Source organism: Zingiber officinale, chromosome 9B, assembly GCF_018446385.1.
Source record: "Zingiber officinale cultivar Zhangliang chromosome 9B, Zo_v1.1, whole genome shotgun sequence".
In the NCBI taxonomy this organism is placed as follows: domain Eukaryota; kingdom Viridiplantae; phylum Streptophyta; class Magnoliopsida; order Zingiberales; family Zingiberaceae; genus Zingiber; species Zingiber officinale.
Window position 1 is genome coordinate 51,062,640 of NC_056003.1, and position 17,768 is coordinate 51,080,407.

Sequence of the window (17,768 nt, forward strand, 5' to 3'; positions counted from 1 at the left end):
TTATTTAAAAATAATAAAAAAACATAAGTTAAAAAAGAAAGAGACACAACAAATTTACTTGATTTACAATCAAGGAGGTTGCTCATCCAAGGTAGTGAAATCTCTAATAAGAAATATCTTTCCAAGTAGGCAAAGTAGCTTCTTTACAGTGTTGAAAGCACAGAATGACATAAACATAATATGAAATGAAAGCACAAGTTTGTTGTTATTAAACTTCAAGGACCAGAGCTCTATTTATAGCCCACTGGTCAAGGTTAGCCATTAGCTAACATGGCAACTCTTGGACGCTTGGACTCGGTCGGGGTGTTTGAACGTGGTCGATTTGATCCACTTCGCAACGGCTTCTTTCTAAAGGTTATCGGTTTCCTGGATGCTTGGACTTGATCTAGATGCTTGGAGTTGGCTAACATGAACTCCGTGTTGATCATCTTTGATGATGGCTCACTAACATAGCCCGAAGGAATCCAGGCACCTAGACCAGGTCCGGGCACCTGGACCAAGTCCAGGCGCCTGGAGTTCGGACGCCTAGAGTCCGGGCACCTAGACACAGTCAACTCAGCAATTGACTTTTGTCTAGTCGCTTGGATGATGTTCTGACCATCCAGAATTGAGCTCACTCAAATCGTAGTGTACTCTTCTGCAGCTCCCTGTTCCTCGGATACACCGAGCTCATTGACTCTCTTCTCATATCATCCTTCTTGCTAGTTGCATCTTCTACTCGACTTCTTGTGTTCCTAAGTCCTTGCACACTTAGACATAAAAGATTAAACTGCAGAACCTAACTTAACTCGATTGATCACATCAAAAATCACCTAGGATACTTACAGTTAGCAACAGGCGCAGCAGGGGCCTCATTTTGTTATGGAGAGATCCATTTGATATCAACATTTAATCCTACTCATCGGGTCATATAGATTGTATTATTAGCCATAACTCTTTTCAATAGAGATTTTCTTATGTTTATGGTAATCCTACTATAGCGCTTCGAATTCACTCATGGCGGCTTATTAGATGACTTCAGCAACAATGAATTCAAAACTCTACCTTGGGTAATGGGGGATGATTTTAATAAGATATTGTTTGAATCTGAAAAAAGCAGGAGAGCTACAAGATCTATGGTACAGATGAAGGTTATTTATGAAGCCCTAGATGATTGTGGACTTTGGGGCTTAAAGTATAAAGGGTATCCTTATACTTGGTGTAACAAATGAAAAGGGAATGATATTATCTTTGATCGGCTTGACAGATTTGTTTGAAAATTTGATTGGAGTACTCTCTTTCTGACAACGGAGGTTGCAAACTTGGATTTCTGGGGGTTTGATCACTGGCCGATTTTACTAACTATCAAACCAAACTCGATCATAAACTTGAGTAGATGTAGAGGAGGTTCACCTTCGACCATAAATTGTTGCTAGAAGGTGATTTCATGATTTTCTTTCAACAAATGCAGGAAGATCCTAATGGGAATGAGGGTCTCCCAACTAAGCTCATGTTGTGCAGTGGCATTCTTTGAAGTGGTTTGGTTCTTATTTTGATCAATTGGATCAGAAAATTCTCATTCGGTAAGAGATGAACTACATGATGAGTGTTGGTGCATTGACCTCTAGAGTTTTAATATTTATTTGAAAATATGTTTACTGGAGTCTAGTCATGTCAAGGTTGATTGGATGACTAGCAAATAGGTGAGAAGTCTTGGAGGAGTGAACTCCATGCAAAGTGAAAGTGGTCGACCGAACCAGCGGATTTTAGTAAACCTAAGTATAGTTTTAGCAACACTACTTTGCATTACTATTATTGTTGTTTCACTAATTTAATATTACAAGAAAAGTCTTAGTGGATCAGGCGATTAGACACTGAGCAAAGAAAGTCCAAATTAAATAGGTCTGGAGGACTAGATGTTTGGTAGGTGAGTTGAGGTAAGCTCCTAGAGTGAGTGCAGTGAGGTCGTGTCCCAATTTAGGAAAAATCTTAGATGATGATCCGACTAAGGAAACCAATAGTGGTTTCTAAGTCGAGATTAAAATAGACCTATATATATTCTATTATCATGCATAGATATGTTCTAACTCTGTTTTGCAGGGTAAATATTATTTTTATACTAATACTATTTTGCAGGAAGTGAACATGAAATTATTTCATCGACAGATAAAATGGTTTCATCAATGGATCCATGAAAACCTAGAACAATCGAGATTCTGATCAAAAATACAAAAGAAAAATGTTGTTCCGTTGACTGATCAACTTTATCAATTGATAGATCAGAGATTTACGGAGATTAGATTCGATCAACCAACTCTAGCGAAAAGGAAATATTGGTTTTATAGACAGGTAAGCTTGTTCCATTGACAAATTAGAAGATATCATGAAGATTAGACCAATCAGCTAGATCCAGTAGAAAGAAAAGTTTGGGTTTAGTAGACAAATAGAATGGATCAATCGACGGATCAAACTGATTTCGTGGTGAATCAAACAGAGAAGCTGGACGCAAACCCCGGGAGGTTCACTAGGTTTGGTCGATGGATCATCAGGATCAATTGACGAATCAAGTCCAAATTTAGAAGTTCAGCCGGATCAGTGGGATTTGATCGGCTGGTAGCTCGGCTATAAAAAGAGGGCTCGAGGATAGAGTATATTACTGCTTCTGCTAAAAAAGCAACTACTCTACATTGTGCTCTCATTCTCTATGCCAAGCTCATCTTCGAACAAGTCTCCACATCGAGAGAAACACTGACAAAACACTTCATCTAGTACCATTTTGTTGTCGGTAATATTGTATTTAATTGCATATCTTATCATTGTAATCAAAAGATTGTTAGTGAATTAACCCATTGATATGATCAAACAGGTCGTAGGTTCTTAGAATAGGAGTCAGTTGTTGCACAATATGTTGCCAAAGATATTGGAGAAATTATAGAATTGAAATTACATAAAATTATTTCTAACTTATCTGTTGAGATAACCTGAGTAGATAATCTCAGACTGCCAGCGGGGTTGGTTCTGCCAAGCTTCCGGTGGTCTGAGGTGCAGAGTTGATGCAGTGCGTAGTAGAATCGGGAGTCTATCACTGAATCGGGAAGAAAATTCATTGACTAAGATACCGAGGTCTGTGTTCAATGTGGTTTCCTTGAAATAGATTCGTCCCACCTCTGGCTGTGCTTTGAGGTTCTCTCGGCTCATCTATTTTTCAGGATACAACAGTAAAACCAGGCACGCAACCAAGCACTAGTTATTCATGGCGAACTAAAAATGCACCCGAATTCTATCATGAGTAGTTCAGCCGAACGAATGCACGACTGAGAGAAAAGAATCACGAAACAAAGGTGGATGAACTCTTTTTCTTTCGCTTTTGCTCTCGCTCTTACTTTACTCAAGATCTAGCCTCCTTATATAGGAACTCTCACCTTGCCTGCAATGAATAACCAAATTATAGTCATTTAATGCTGGGTTTAATGTCATCATTAATGGGTTTAATACCTTCATTAGTGTCGAGGTGTTACAAAATCATTATTAATGGGTTTAATAACGTCATTAATGTAGAGACGTTATGAAGTCACCATTAATGAGTTTAATGTCAACAATTAATGTCGAGACGTTATGGAATTACCATTAATTTTATATTAATACTTCTGTTACGCTCTTGAGCAAGTAGCAAAGAGATTAAGGTGGCAAAATGTTGGTTTATTCACTTAGGTAAATCTTGCCCCGACCAGTCCGACATTCAACGTGCGCAGGTCATGCTCGTACACAAGTCAATCTTAGTTCAATACAATTCATGCCTTGGATTTGCACCCACCCCTACGTATCTACGCATGAGAGAGTCTCTCCCCATGAATATGTTTACAACATCAATGCATGTGTCATAATTTAAACCAATAATAAAGCCAAGAGACTTCTAATGTGGAACTAACAACCCATCCATAATAGAGTCTCTTCGTCTCCACCTCTTTATTCCATTCACATTTCCAACAATCCCCCACATGAATAGAATATATGGTATGTGATAGTATTCAACAATTGAGTCAAGAATAGACATGATATCCTTGAATTGTTCTATCGTCTGTGTAAGTATTGACAAATCTCACCCAAGACTCTCTATGTAACGGCCCGGCCCAGACGGGCCCAACCCGGACCGAACCGGGAACACCACCAGAATTGTCCATCGGGTTGACGACTAACTCCACAGACCACCGGAGGTCCTTTCAGCGTGCTTTGTCCTCACTCGCACGCACCCTGGAAAACTTCCCAGGAGGTCACCCATCCTCAGATTTCTCCAAGCCAAGCATGCTTAACTTTGGAGTTCTTAAGTTTGGGCTTCCGAAAAGGAAGGTGCACATTAGTGATATGGATAGTACCATCTAATCTTTTAAGTCATACTTAACCAGAATCTCAGAACCGGGGTATTACACTCCGTGATACAACTTAGTTCTTATAAGTGTGTTCGTTCTTGGCCATGAACACGCTTGGTTTTGTGAGAATCTCTAAGAATTATGCCTCCAATTCTCTTTGAAGCGGCCCCACTTCTTTCTCATATAGGTGATCCCTCGAGAGCAACCATCTACTCTTCTTGATCATTAAAAATCCACCGGCTTACCTTGGTCTAGTTACTATTTTATTGGGTTATCTCCCACAGTGTGTCTAGTCAATGTAAATTAGTTGTCCCTTTGAACCTAGTTCTTAGGATCTCTAGTCAATATAGGTTGGGTGCCCTCTACACTGATCGCTAACAACGACATCAAATCCATTTCTCGTGATAAGATTGCAACTAACTCTCGATTTAACTCTTTGGTTAGCGGATCCGCTAAGTTATCCTCTGACTTCACATAGTCAACAGTGATAACTCCCATTGAGAGTAGTTATCTAATGGTATTATGTTTATGACATATATGTCTAGACTTACCATTATACAAATGGTTCTACGCCCAACCAATTGCTGATTGACTATTGCAATGAATGCAAATTGTCGGCACAGGTTTCGGTCATCTTGAAATATCTTTTAAAAATTATCATAATCATTCAGCCTCTTCACCACATTTGTCAAGATTACAAGCTCATATTCCATCGTAGATCTGGTTATTACCGTTTACTTAGAAGATTTCTAGGAAATAGCTATACCTCTCAGAGTGAATATATATCCACTCATAGACTTAGAGTCTTTTATGTCAGATATCCAACTCACATTATTGTATCCTTTGATAATAGTAGGATATCTCACATAGTACAATCCATATTCATGAGTATACCTTGAGTACCTAAATACTCTTGTTATCCCTTTTTAGTGCTCAACGCCGGGTTTACTCATATATCTACTTATTTTACTTACTGCGTAGGCCAAGTCTGATTGCTTATAACTCATCAGGTACATCAAACTTTCAATCACTTGAGAGTACTCTATCTTAAAGATACTTTCATCTTGATTTTTCAATAGATGTTGACTCGTATCTATCGGTGTTCGTGCTAATGCAGTATCATCCTTGGTGGATTTTTCAAGAATTTTATCCACATAATGGGACTAACTAAGAATAAGTCCTTTTGTCATTCTAAAATTTTTGATTCCTAGAATCACATTAGCTAGGTTCATGTCTTTCATGTCAAATATTGAGTTCAACATATCTTTAGTAAATTTGATTATCTTATCATTACTCCCAATGATAAGTATGTCATCTACATATAAGTACAAGATGACGTAGTCATTCTCTATGGCTTTCATGTAGACACATTGATCTTGAATCCATATTCCTTCATGACATTATCAAATTTCTCATGTCACTGCTTTGGTACTTGCTTTAAGCCATATAATAACTTTACCAATCTACAAACCTTGTTTTCCTATCCTGGCATAGAAAACCCTTCAAGTTACTCCAGGTAAATTCTCTCCTCTAAATCCCCATTTAGAAAAGTTATTTTTACATCCATTTGATGTATTTCATGATTTCACATAGTAGCTATAGCTAACAATACTCTAATGGATGTTATTCTTGACATCGAAGAATATGTATCAAAGTAATCAAGGCATTCTCATTATCAGCATTTTTTGATTACCAATCTGGTCTTATACTTTTCAATTGTGTCATCTGACTTTATTTTCTTCTTGAAAATTCACTTGCAACCTAGTGATTTACTTCCCGGAGGAAGATCCACAAGTTTTCAAGTGTGATTTTGCAAGATAGATTCTATCTCAGATGCAATTGCCTCTCTCCAGTGAAGTCCATCAAAAGAGCTTAAGACTTCAGAGTAACTTTGGAGCTTATTTCCAATATAAAAGTGATAAAATCTAATTCATAGAATTTTTCCACCCGAGCTCTTTTGCTCCATCTAAGCTCAACTTTGACTAAGTCATCATCATCTTCTTTGTCTTGTGTTTCATATGCTCATTTTGATGAGCTAGCATCTTCTCGGGTCTTATACGGAAACACATGCTCAAAGAACGAGACATTTCTCGATTACATTATCGAATTTTTATGTATATTTGGTATTTATGACTCATACATAAAAAAAATTGATACACATTGCTATTATGTGCATATCCAATAAATATGCAATCAATAGTCTTTGGTCCTGTCACGCCCCTAGAGTCCCTGCTAGACAAAAATCCGGTAGCATCTCCCCTGAACCTGTGACAATCTGAAGCATACATACATAAAAAATACATCAGCCACATACGGCTGGAATATATTCACAACCACGCAGTTATATATATTCATCCCACTCGACTGGAACAAAATAAACAACCACGCAGTTAATATACTCAGCCTACCCGGCTGGATAAAATGAAAAAACAACCACACAGTTAATAACAACCCACACGGTTGGAAATAAACACAACGAAAATCACAAAGAAATACGAATGTACGAGTAACAAAGTCATTAACCACAAAACCTATAACCACCGAACTAGACTCCAAACCCACATCAGCTTATATAAAAAAATTAAAAAAAAATACAAAATCAATATACCACCGAACAGAAACAAGACTGAAAAGAAATCCGTCCTCAAGGGTGTAGTGGGGCTGGCAGCTAGGACTCTCCAAGCATCCTTGATTCATTTACCTGCTACCTGGCAAAAGAAAAACCAGTTTATGGAGTAGTGAGTATTGGAACTCAACGGGTAAAAGAAAGATAGTGCATGAACATAATATCCAAATAGAGAGTGCCAACATTATACAGTCTCATAAGAGAAATAGCATATAATAAAATAAAACCATAATATATCCTCATACCTAAAATCATATCCTAGGCTAGTAAAATCAAGAGTAGAACAACTCTGCTATAGAGCTACTCATAACTACAAGGGTAACATGTGAGATATATACATATTACCAATAGGTAAGTCAGTCTAAACACACACAACAGATATATATCTCAACCTATGTAAGCATATCAACATAAGCTAGCAACAACAACATAAGTAAGCAACAACAATAGCCGGTATAATAATAATAGCGTATGCACGGATGGTTACCCCGCCCACCTCTCTGCACCACGACCCCTGTATGGTCGAGAGGCCGGATCGATGACAACTGTACCACTCAAAGGCCGCCACTACTCTTGAGTGACCGAGTGGATATGTGTTGAGTAGCTAACTAGCTACAAAGCGAAGGGGGTCCCTGCTGCTCGCAACTCTAGCTACCACTACTCATGAGTGGCTGAGTGCGGCACGACAGGATAAGCGATATCTGCTCCAGCTACCACTCTCTCGAGTGGCCGAGCGTGCGGCCCTGGTTAACGACTCTCTCGACCATAAGGGAGAATTTGTCGTTAACATGTATGCAATGATATGATGCACAAAATACAACAGTTATCATATACATGTAAACAGGAATCAGGTATGCTACATGAAGCCAGCATGCTCAATACGGTACATAAATAAATAACAATCAAAGCATACAAGGTTAGTATCTAATATCTGCTAAATATCATAGATGACAACAAGAGACTGTATGGATATAGAAATGAATAACTCAAAGGTTTAAGTAGAAGTATCAAGCACAAGAAAAATACGAGTGGAGTCAAGATAAAGCAGTCCTTATCCAAAAATAATAGCTCATGCACCAAGTTCCAAAGAACTAAAGAGAGTCAAAGTAAGAAGTACCCGCCTCAAATATAGCTCGTGTAAAATCCTATCTACACGTGAAGCAGCTCATCGTAAATCAAGGTCTTGTAACAACGTATTTTACAGTTTCAGCTAATTCAAAGTACAACAATTAGCTAAATTCAAACCCCGACTTAATGAGGGAATGCCCTAATCAATAGATCATTAATTACCCTGATTAATGATTAGCTTTAATTAATCCAAAATTATCACTATATCACAAACTTACCTAATTTAGTATCAAGGTGGCACTAGAAGTGGCTTACAGCCAACCGCGGCAATCCACAACTATCATCCACCTCCTCTTGTAAACCTAACAACCCAAACTACAAATCCATTAATTAGCCTTCTAATCCCAAATCAAGCTTGAATTTCAGCAACCTTCCAAGAATCAATCCAGAAAACTAATTATACATGAAGAAGAACAACATCAGATTCGATTCTCAATCCCCAAGTCCATCCAGAAATCCGAGACTAGCATGCCAAAATAGAACCAACATTGAAATTGTCTCACAATCTTCCAAATCTATCCAAAATTCAAGGCTATCTGCTGAAACCAAAACAATATCGAGGTTGATTCAAAATCTGCAAATCTGCCCAGAAATCCAAAGTTGTCTTGCCGAACAATAACTACATCAAGATCGATTCACAACCCTTAGATTTGTCCAAATAATCCTCAGCCATCTAAAAGAAATGAAAACCCCATTGAAATCACATTCCAGCCTACTAAATTGGTTCACCAAAACCCACAGCCACTGGAAGAACCGAGAATAACATCAGCTCAAATCCCACAACCGATTACAAGCTCTCAAATCTGTTCTAGCAATTAAAATCCACTACAGAAGAATGAAACAACATTGGAAAAGAAAAAATTGCAGCCTCCCCAAATTCGGAACTGAAAGTCAACACGAAAACTTCATGAAGAACTAGCGGACATCATTAAAGAAAACCGTTTATACGCCTACTCCTATTCCTTTTCCCGAAACTCATACCTACAGGAGGGATTATACTTGCTGAAACCCTAACCAATAATATAAACTTACCTCAACAAACCCTCCACCCCTTCACCCGAAGCCTTAGCAGCTATAAGAAGTGGAGAGGCAGTGAACGGCAAGAGGGAAGGTCCACGGTATGCTGATTCGATGCCTTCCTCTAATCCAGAATAGGAAGAACATCACAAATGGAACTAATTAGGCAAGAACTTTGAATCCATAAGATTCCAGACGAAGCATACCTCGATCGGTCGCCTCCAGTTGGTATTGCCCGATCTGATCCTATCTGTGGTGGTAAGGATCACTCTCCTATGAATCGATCGATGAGGAGGAATGTCGGGAGTCGATCGGCTGGGGACGACGCGAGTCCAGTACCTCGCGATGCCCTAGATGTCGAACCACCACCGATGCGCGCAAAAAATGACCAAGGAGACGATCGCTCTGCCAAAGATGGTCGGTACCGTTGAGATCCGGCGACGTTCCTCAGGTGACGCGGCGAGACCGAGATCGTCGGGGAAGCCGTCGGCGTCGGGTCATCCACGCGCGAGAGAGAGACGAAGAAGAGGGGAATTGGGTCTCGGCGTAGGTTTTAGGGCACGAGGGAGGGAAATAAAAGAAAAGGAAAAGGAATAAAATTTTTAAACATTTCCTCGTTTAAATAGGGTAACTTAAACAGGCTTTCCCGTAGCCCAATAATTGATCCCCTTAACCTACATCATACGAGCTCCGATTAAATCTCAAAAAATTTCTAAAAATTCTAATAAGATTATTTATCAAATAACCTTATTATTTAGTTATTATTTGGGCACCATATTTTACAAGTCCTATCTTAATCCTTTTCGAACCATGCACAAATACTTTGACAAGACACCTCCACATTCGTAAATATTTATAGGACAGTTGTTTTCCATATCACAACTCATAAGGACTCTTATGTATCTTCTTCCTAGGCACCTTATTTAAAAGGTAATTAGCTATTAACACAGCTTTCCTCCACATGAACTTTGGCAATCCATAGCTTAATAGAAGAGCATTTACCATCTCCTTTAGAGTTTGATTCTTTCAATCAGTAACTCCATTTTGCTAAGGAGTATGAGTTATTATTCCATGCATAATCCCATGTTTTACACACAACTCAATGAACAGTGATACATATTCATCACCTCGGCCACTTCAAACCACCTTAATCTTCTTATTAAGTTAGTTTTTAACCTCATTTTTATATAGAGCAAATTTCTCTATAGCTTCATCCTTACTTTTGAGAAGATACGCATAAGAATATTTTATTTTATCATCTATAAAAGTGATGAAGTATTTATTCCCACCATATGTTGGTGTACCTTTGAGGTCACACAGGTCAGTGTGAATTAGCCCAAGTGGTTCGTTGCTTCTCTCAACATGTTGAAAGACTGACCTTGTCATTTTTGCTTTAACACAAATCTCACACTTGTGTATTGGGTCAAGGTGGAACGTAGGTATACTTCACATATTTATTAATCTACATAACATATCATAGTTAACATGTGCTAGTCTACCATGTCACAAACATGAAGACTCAAGAATATAAGTAGAAGAGCTTTCATCTTTATTTATCTTAGGCCTAATAGTCATTACATTGAGCTTGAATAACCCATCAAATACATAGCCCCTTCTTACAAATATTCCATTTTTTGACAGTACAACTCTGTTTGACTCAAAAATAATGCGAAAGCCATGTTTTCTTAATAGTGATATATCCAGACATTAGATTCTTCCGAATCTCCGAAACATACAACATATTGTTCAGACTAAGCATCTTTAGCATCATTTTTTCTTATCCCATGATGTTCGAGGTTACTGAGTTTCCCATGAACAGCTTGTCTCCATTGACTTCTTCAAAGTTGTGGAGCAGCTCCTTATTACAGCAGACATGTCTGGTGGCTCCAATATTGATCCACCATTGCCGTGAATGTGAACCAACCAAGTTCAGTTTGGAGACCACAACATTCATTTCTGGTCCCTCATTCAGGTTGGCCTCTTGTTTCTTCTTTGATTTTCTATATTCCAAAGATTTGTGACTAGCTCGACCATAGTTGAAGCACTTTCCAGAGAATTTCTTAATGCCTCCTCTGATCCTATCTTGAAAGTCTTTAGGTTCTTCTACTTTGAGTTTTGACCGTGCTCGACCATATTGCCTTTCACAGTAGCTTGAGAGAATAGATTTCTCTCTTAACTCTTGTTATCTTCTTCGATGCGAAGTCTAATAATAAGTTCTTCCACATTCATTTTGTTCCGCTTGTGCTTCAAGTAGTTCTTAAAGTCCTTCCATCCTAGAGGCAACTTCTCAATAATAGTAGCCACTTAGAATGTTTCACTCAGAACCATCCCTTCTAAGTGGATCTTGTTCAAGATCACCTGAAGCTCCTAGACTTGGTTGATCACCATCTTGGAGTCAACCATCTTGTAGTCCAAGAATCGACCCACGATGAACTTCTTGGCCCCTACATCTTTCATCTTATACTTCTTGTCCAGGGACTCCCATAGCTCCTTAGTCATTCTCTTCATGCTATACACAGCGTATAGTGAATTGGAAAGGCAGTTGAGAATATAGTTTCGGCAAAGGAACTCAGAGTGAGTCCATGCCTCCACTGCACTGATGGTTTGCGCATCAGCATCCTCAGTATGCTTGGGAGGGTGCTCGGTCAAGAATTGAGCCAAATTAAGCATGGTCAAGTAGAAGAGCATCTTCTACTGCCACCTCTTGAAGTTCACTCCACAGTGAGTTGGCAAGACAGTTGAGGATGTAGTTTTGGCAAAGGAACTCAAAGTGAGTCCATGCCTCCACTGCACTGATAGTCTGCGCATCAACATCCTCAACACGCTTGGGAGGGTGCTCGGTCAAGAATTGAGCCAAATTAAGCATGATCAAGTATAAGAGCATCTTCTACTGCCACCTCTTGAAGTTCACTCCAGTGAACTTCTCTGGCCTTTTCCCATGGTTGATTGGCATAGTTCCAATTGGGGTGAAGGGGTCTTAAGGTGTTGAATTTGTTATACCTCAATACTTTATTCTGTGGCCATCTCAACAGAACTCGAGTTTGTTTCAAGATTGTTGGACAATCTGCTACAGAAGATATTGGGGAAATTATAGAATTAAAATTACACAAAATCAATTCAAACTTATTTGTTGAGATAACCTGAGCGGATAATCTCAGGATGCCAACGGGGTTGGTTCTGCCAAGCTTTCGATGGTTTGAGTTGCAGAGTTGATGCGGTGCGTAGTAGAATCGGGAGTCGATCGCTAATCGGGAAGAAAATTCGCTAACTAAGATACTGAGACCTACGTTCAATGCGATTTCCTTGAAACAGATTCGTCCCATCTCCGGCTATACTTCGAGGTTCTCTCAAGTCATTTGTTTTCGAGGATACAATGGTAAAATCACGCACACAACCAAGCACTGATTGTTCATGGTGAACTGAGAATGCACCCGAGTGTTATCACGAGTACTTCAGCCAAACGTATGCATGACTGAGAGAAAAGAATCGGGGAACGAAGGTGGAGGAACTCTTTTTTTTTCGCTTCCGCTCTCACTCTTACTTTGCTCAAGATCCAACCTCCTTATATAGGAGTTCTCACCTTGCCTGCAATGAATAACCAAATTATAGTCATTTAATGTTGGGTTTAATATTGTCATTAATGGATTTAATATCTTCATTAATGTCGGGATGTTATGGAATCATTATTAATGGGTTTAATGACATTATTAAAGCTGAGATGTTACGAAATCACCATTAATGAGTTTAATGTCACCATTAATGTCGAGATGTTACAGAATTGTCATTAATTTTACATTAATGCTTCCATTACACTCTTGAGTAGGTAGCAAAAAGAGATTCAGGTAGTAAAATGTTGGTTTATTCACTTCGACAAATCTTGCCTCGACCGGTCTGGCATTTAACGTGCGCAAGTCATGCTCGCACACAAGTCAACTTTGGTTCAGTACAATCCGGCCCTAAATTTGCACCCACCCCTATGCATCCAGCGTGAGAGAGTTTCTCCCCATGCATATGTTTACAACATCAATGTATGTGCCATAATTTAAACAAATAATAAAGCCAAGAGACTTCTAATGTAGGACTAACAACTCATCTACAATAGAGTCTCTTTGTTTTCACCTCTTTATTCCATTCACATTTCCAACATTGGATGAGCTTCAAACCAAGTAAAAATTGAAGTGTCATCTTCATTTTCTTCTTATTTCAATTTTCGCTGCATACTCGATAAGTTCTTAAAAAGAAAAGAAAAGATTTTAAAGTAACAAGATTCTCCCCCTCCTCTCTCATTCTCAACAATCCTACAATGAGCTCACATGGAACAATGGAAAACTACTCAAGCATTCCAGAGGTAGATAAGGAATTAGGTAAGTTGTTGGCTCAGGAAGAAATCCACTGGAATCAAAGATCTAGAGTTAACTGGTTAAAAAATAGGGATCGAAACACTAAATTATTTTACTCTTCAACTTCATCTCATTGTCACACTAATTTCATTAGAGTACTTCTAAATTTGAGGGGTGAATAATGTACTAATCTCCTAGGTATGGTAGAAATCACTATGGATTGCTTTGCCTCATTATTTACTTCTTGTAATCCATCTCAACAAAACATTGATTTAGCGGTTGATTTTATTGAACCGATGGTTTTGGAGAATATAAATAATATACCATGCACCCCTTTTATAGTTGAGGAGATATATAAAGTGGTTTTTGATATGTATCCATCAAAGTTCCTAGATATGATGGATTTATAACCTTATTTTATCAGCAATTATGGTCAACCATCGATTTGGATATTATCGCTATAGCTCTCTCAATTCTTAATGATCAAAGTAATATACCATATTGGAATTTTACTATAATTACATTTATTCCTAAAGTTTGGGAGTCAACATTTGTAAAAGATTTTTGGCTGATCAATTTGTACAACACTTGTTACAAAATTATGTCTTGTGCCATTACCAATAGATTCAGGCCCATCACGAATAAAGTTATGGATTCTTTTCTAAGTGTCATTATTCCTGGGAGATCAAATATGGATAATATAATTATTGGATTTGAATGTATGCACTGGATAAGAAATAATAGAAAAGCTAAGACAGGATATGTCGCTCTCAAGTTTGATATAAATAAGGTTTATGATCAAGTCGAGTGGAGCATTTTGTAGGCACTGTTGCTAAAAATGGATTTTGTTGAGAAAGGTGAACTTAATCATGAGATGTGTCAAATATGTTTCATACTCTTAATAATTTTATTTTTATAGTTTTACATCCTTAGAGGGGTCTACGCTAGGGTGATCCTCTTTCTCCTTAGTTATTTATCATTTGTGCTCAAGCATTGTCTACTATTTTTTCTAAGGCAATGGATCATCGTCTATTTAAGGGAATGAATGTTGCAATATCTAGCTTAGTGATATCACCTTTTTTTTTTGCAGATGATAGTTTGGTTATTTTCGGGCAAAAAAGGAGGATTGTGTTAAAATACATAAATACTTACATATTTATGAATGAGCCTCCAAATAGTTGATCATTTATGAAAAATCTGCTCTTACGTTCAGTTCGAGTACTTCAGATGATGTAATTATAGAAATCAAAGTCGAACTCTCAATGGGCAATAGTGAAGGGTCACAATAAATATTTAGGTCTTCCAACTTTCTCATTATGACACAAAAGGCTCTAGTTTGTCTACTTATGTGAGAGAATTTGTAAAAAATTACATGGATGGAGTTTGAGATTCTTTTCGATGGGGGTACATGAAGTGTTGATCAAATCTGTATTGCATGCAATATCTTCTTATGCTATATTGTGTTTTAGGCTCCTAGTTTCTACCTGCGAAGGAATCGAGTAAACTTGTGCAAAATTCTAGTGGAATAATAAAGATGTCAAAAAGGGAGTTTATTGGTCATCTTGGGCTACCTTGTGTAAACCAAAATGTTATGGACGTATGGGTTTTCATAATCTTTTATCCTTAAACAAAGCTCTTTTGGCTATATTTGGCGGATCATTCAATCTCCTTATTCACTTGTGGTAGATGTGTTGTAGGGTAGGTACTTTAAGCACATTGATATTATGGTGGCAAATCTTGGGTCAAACCCATCTTATATCCAGAGAGCTTTGATGTGGGGTAGAGATGTTATTCAAAAAGATTTATGCTAGAGAGTAGGGAATGGACAGAGCATCTTAGTAAATTCGGATCTGTGGATTCCAGACCTTTCAACTTTTAAAAGTTATTTCAACTCTCTATCGGACCCATTGATTAGACTAGCTAGCTTTATCACAGACATGAGGATGTGGAATGAGTAGGCGATGCGCACAAATTTTGCCACACATGTAGCTAAAACAATCTTTAATATCATGTTGATGTTGGTAATTTTGAGAGTATGAAACAGTAATAAAACAATACGATAACCACTCACAGTGACCTCCCGAAGAAATTGCCGAAGAACCGCCGGAGACGTCATTGTTGCTATCACCGAGAAGATCACCTCACGGAACCTCCTCGAACTCTTTCACGAACCAAATCCCGGCCTCTGAACATTCTCTACTGCTCGACCAAATCTCCTCATAGCCCCTCTTTGATCACCTTTTGTTGCGCTCTCTCCGATCGACGATCGACTCCCTTCTCAAAGGCTTGGGCACACCTTAATAAGAAGGTTGAGGAAGATGAAGGGGAAACGATGCCCCTTCGTCTCCTTAGCGTTTACATCAAAGAGAGTAACGAAGGGGAAACTATGCCCCTTCGTCTCCAGTAACGCCCAACATCTCCCACTCGTCTAAGTCAATCCATATGGTCACATAGACCATGTCAATCACATAGACTATAAGGTGATCATGTCACGAAGACCAGAGCAAAATTAGTCACAAAGACTAAATAAGTCATGTAGACTTTATGAGGGTCAAGTCACGAAGACCAGAGCAAAATTTAGTCACAAAGACCAAATAAGAACATCTATTCCATACATTAGGGAAAATGATTCGTGCGACAGTAAGCACATTGAGCATTCAACTGCTAAGAAGATTGTCACACCTTACTTAGCTGCTCCATAGAACGAATCAAAGACATAAATGTCCATAGAATGAATCAGAGACATAAATGGTTTGTCTTTACCTCAGATTAAATTATTTACATCATTATGAACATCTCTAATCCCTCATATTGACTATATGTCAAGAGCATGTTCAACATCTCCAATCAAACAAATTATTCACAATTACATTTTATGTACTGAACTAAAAATGTAACCGGTACCAGTGAATAAATGTCACAGATGTATATCAATCTTAATCTTCCTTTTTAGCTAGAATCTATTCATTCTAATCAGTCACTTTCCTAGTTATGCTCCATAGACCGAATCATCCATAGCTAATAGGAAACATGCTAAAGTAGCAGACACTGATCAAAACTTCAAGTAGACAGCTAAATAGTCACTTAGGGTAAGATTGAGATTAACTTATAATCTCAAGGGTCTCACATAGTAGAGAAGTAGAGATCCATTCTCCTACTACCCTTCTTGTTGCCATAACACATGTGGTATGAATCACATGCTATGATGTTATTCTTTTTACTAAAAAGAGTACATGTTTTTCCCAAATTTAGCATCATGCAAATTTCGATCTAGACATACCTAATGTCTAATCTTGAATTCAACATATGAATTCTAATCTGGCCTTTGAGCAGATTCAATAAATAGTGGGTGCATTTACTCCAATCATTACACAAATGATCTCATCTTGATACAATTATCAAGGCGACCTTAACTTATGGGTATGTCTCTATTTACAGCTACATAAGTTGTCCCATAAGCAACGGTCTTACCTCTATTCATACTTAACAAATAGAGATGATTGTCCATGTGAGTGGACCAATCTCAATCTGCCAACATGCTTATCGAGACTTTTATTCGAATATAACAAAGACATATACACTGAATAGATCATGGCATTTTTCATTTATCAAAATGTCTTTACAATTAGTTACATTCTTCGAAGTCCCAAAGACTTCACATGTCCATGAAATGACTCTTTAGTCAATGGCTTAGTAAAAGGATCAGCAAGCATATTCCGTGTAGGGATGTACTCAAGAATTATCTTTTTATTGTCAACAATATCCCTTACAAAATTATACTTAATTTTTATATGCTTGTCTTTGCTGTGATATTTGGGATCATTGAAAAAAGCTATCGCAGCTTGACTGTCACAGTACACAGTAACAGGACTCCCACTATCCTCAGCAATCTTCAGATGCTTCAGGAACTTTCTTAGCCAGACAGCCTCTTGCACAGCCGCTGCACAAGCCACATACTCAGCTTCCATTGTCGACAAGGCTACACAAGCCTGCTTCTTGCTGTTCCATGAGATGGCACCACCATTCAACAAGAAGACATAGCCAGATGTGGATTTTCTGTCATCAAGGTCCCCTGCCCAATCTGCATCTAAGTAGTCACTTAGGCTCATATCCGATCATTAAAAGCAAAGATAATAATCCGTTGTTCCTTTAAGATATCTGAATATCCTCTTCACCGCTTTCCAGTGTCTTAATCCTGGGTTTGACTAGAAATGACTAACTAAGCCAACAGTATAGCTTATATCAGGACGAGTACACAATATAGTGTACATCAAACTACCAATGGCACTGGCATATGATTTTTTCTTCATC

At 38.2% G+C, this 17,768-nt stretch overlaps 1 long non-coding RNA gene across 1 annotated transcript; it reads right to left on the reverse strand.

The window, feature by feature from the left end:
• Window positions 1-6,852: 6,852 nt before the first annotated feature.
• On the reverse strand, window positions 6,853-9,650 carry LOC122022659. Its single transcript, XR_006123055.1, has 3 exons — window positions 9,324-9,650; window positions 9,133-9,241; window positions 6,853-7,054 (listed from the first exon to the last, which is right to left on the reverse strand). It is a non-coding gene; the product is annotated as an uncharacterized LOC122022659 (long non-coding RNA).
• Window positions 9,651-17,768: the final 8,118 nt, after the last annotated feature.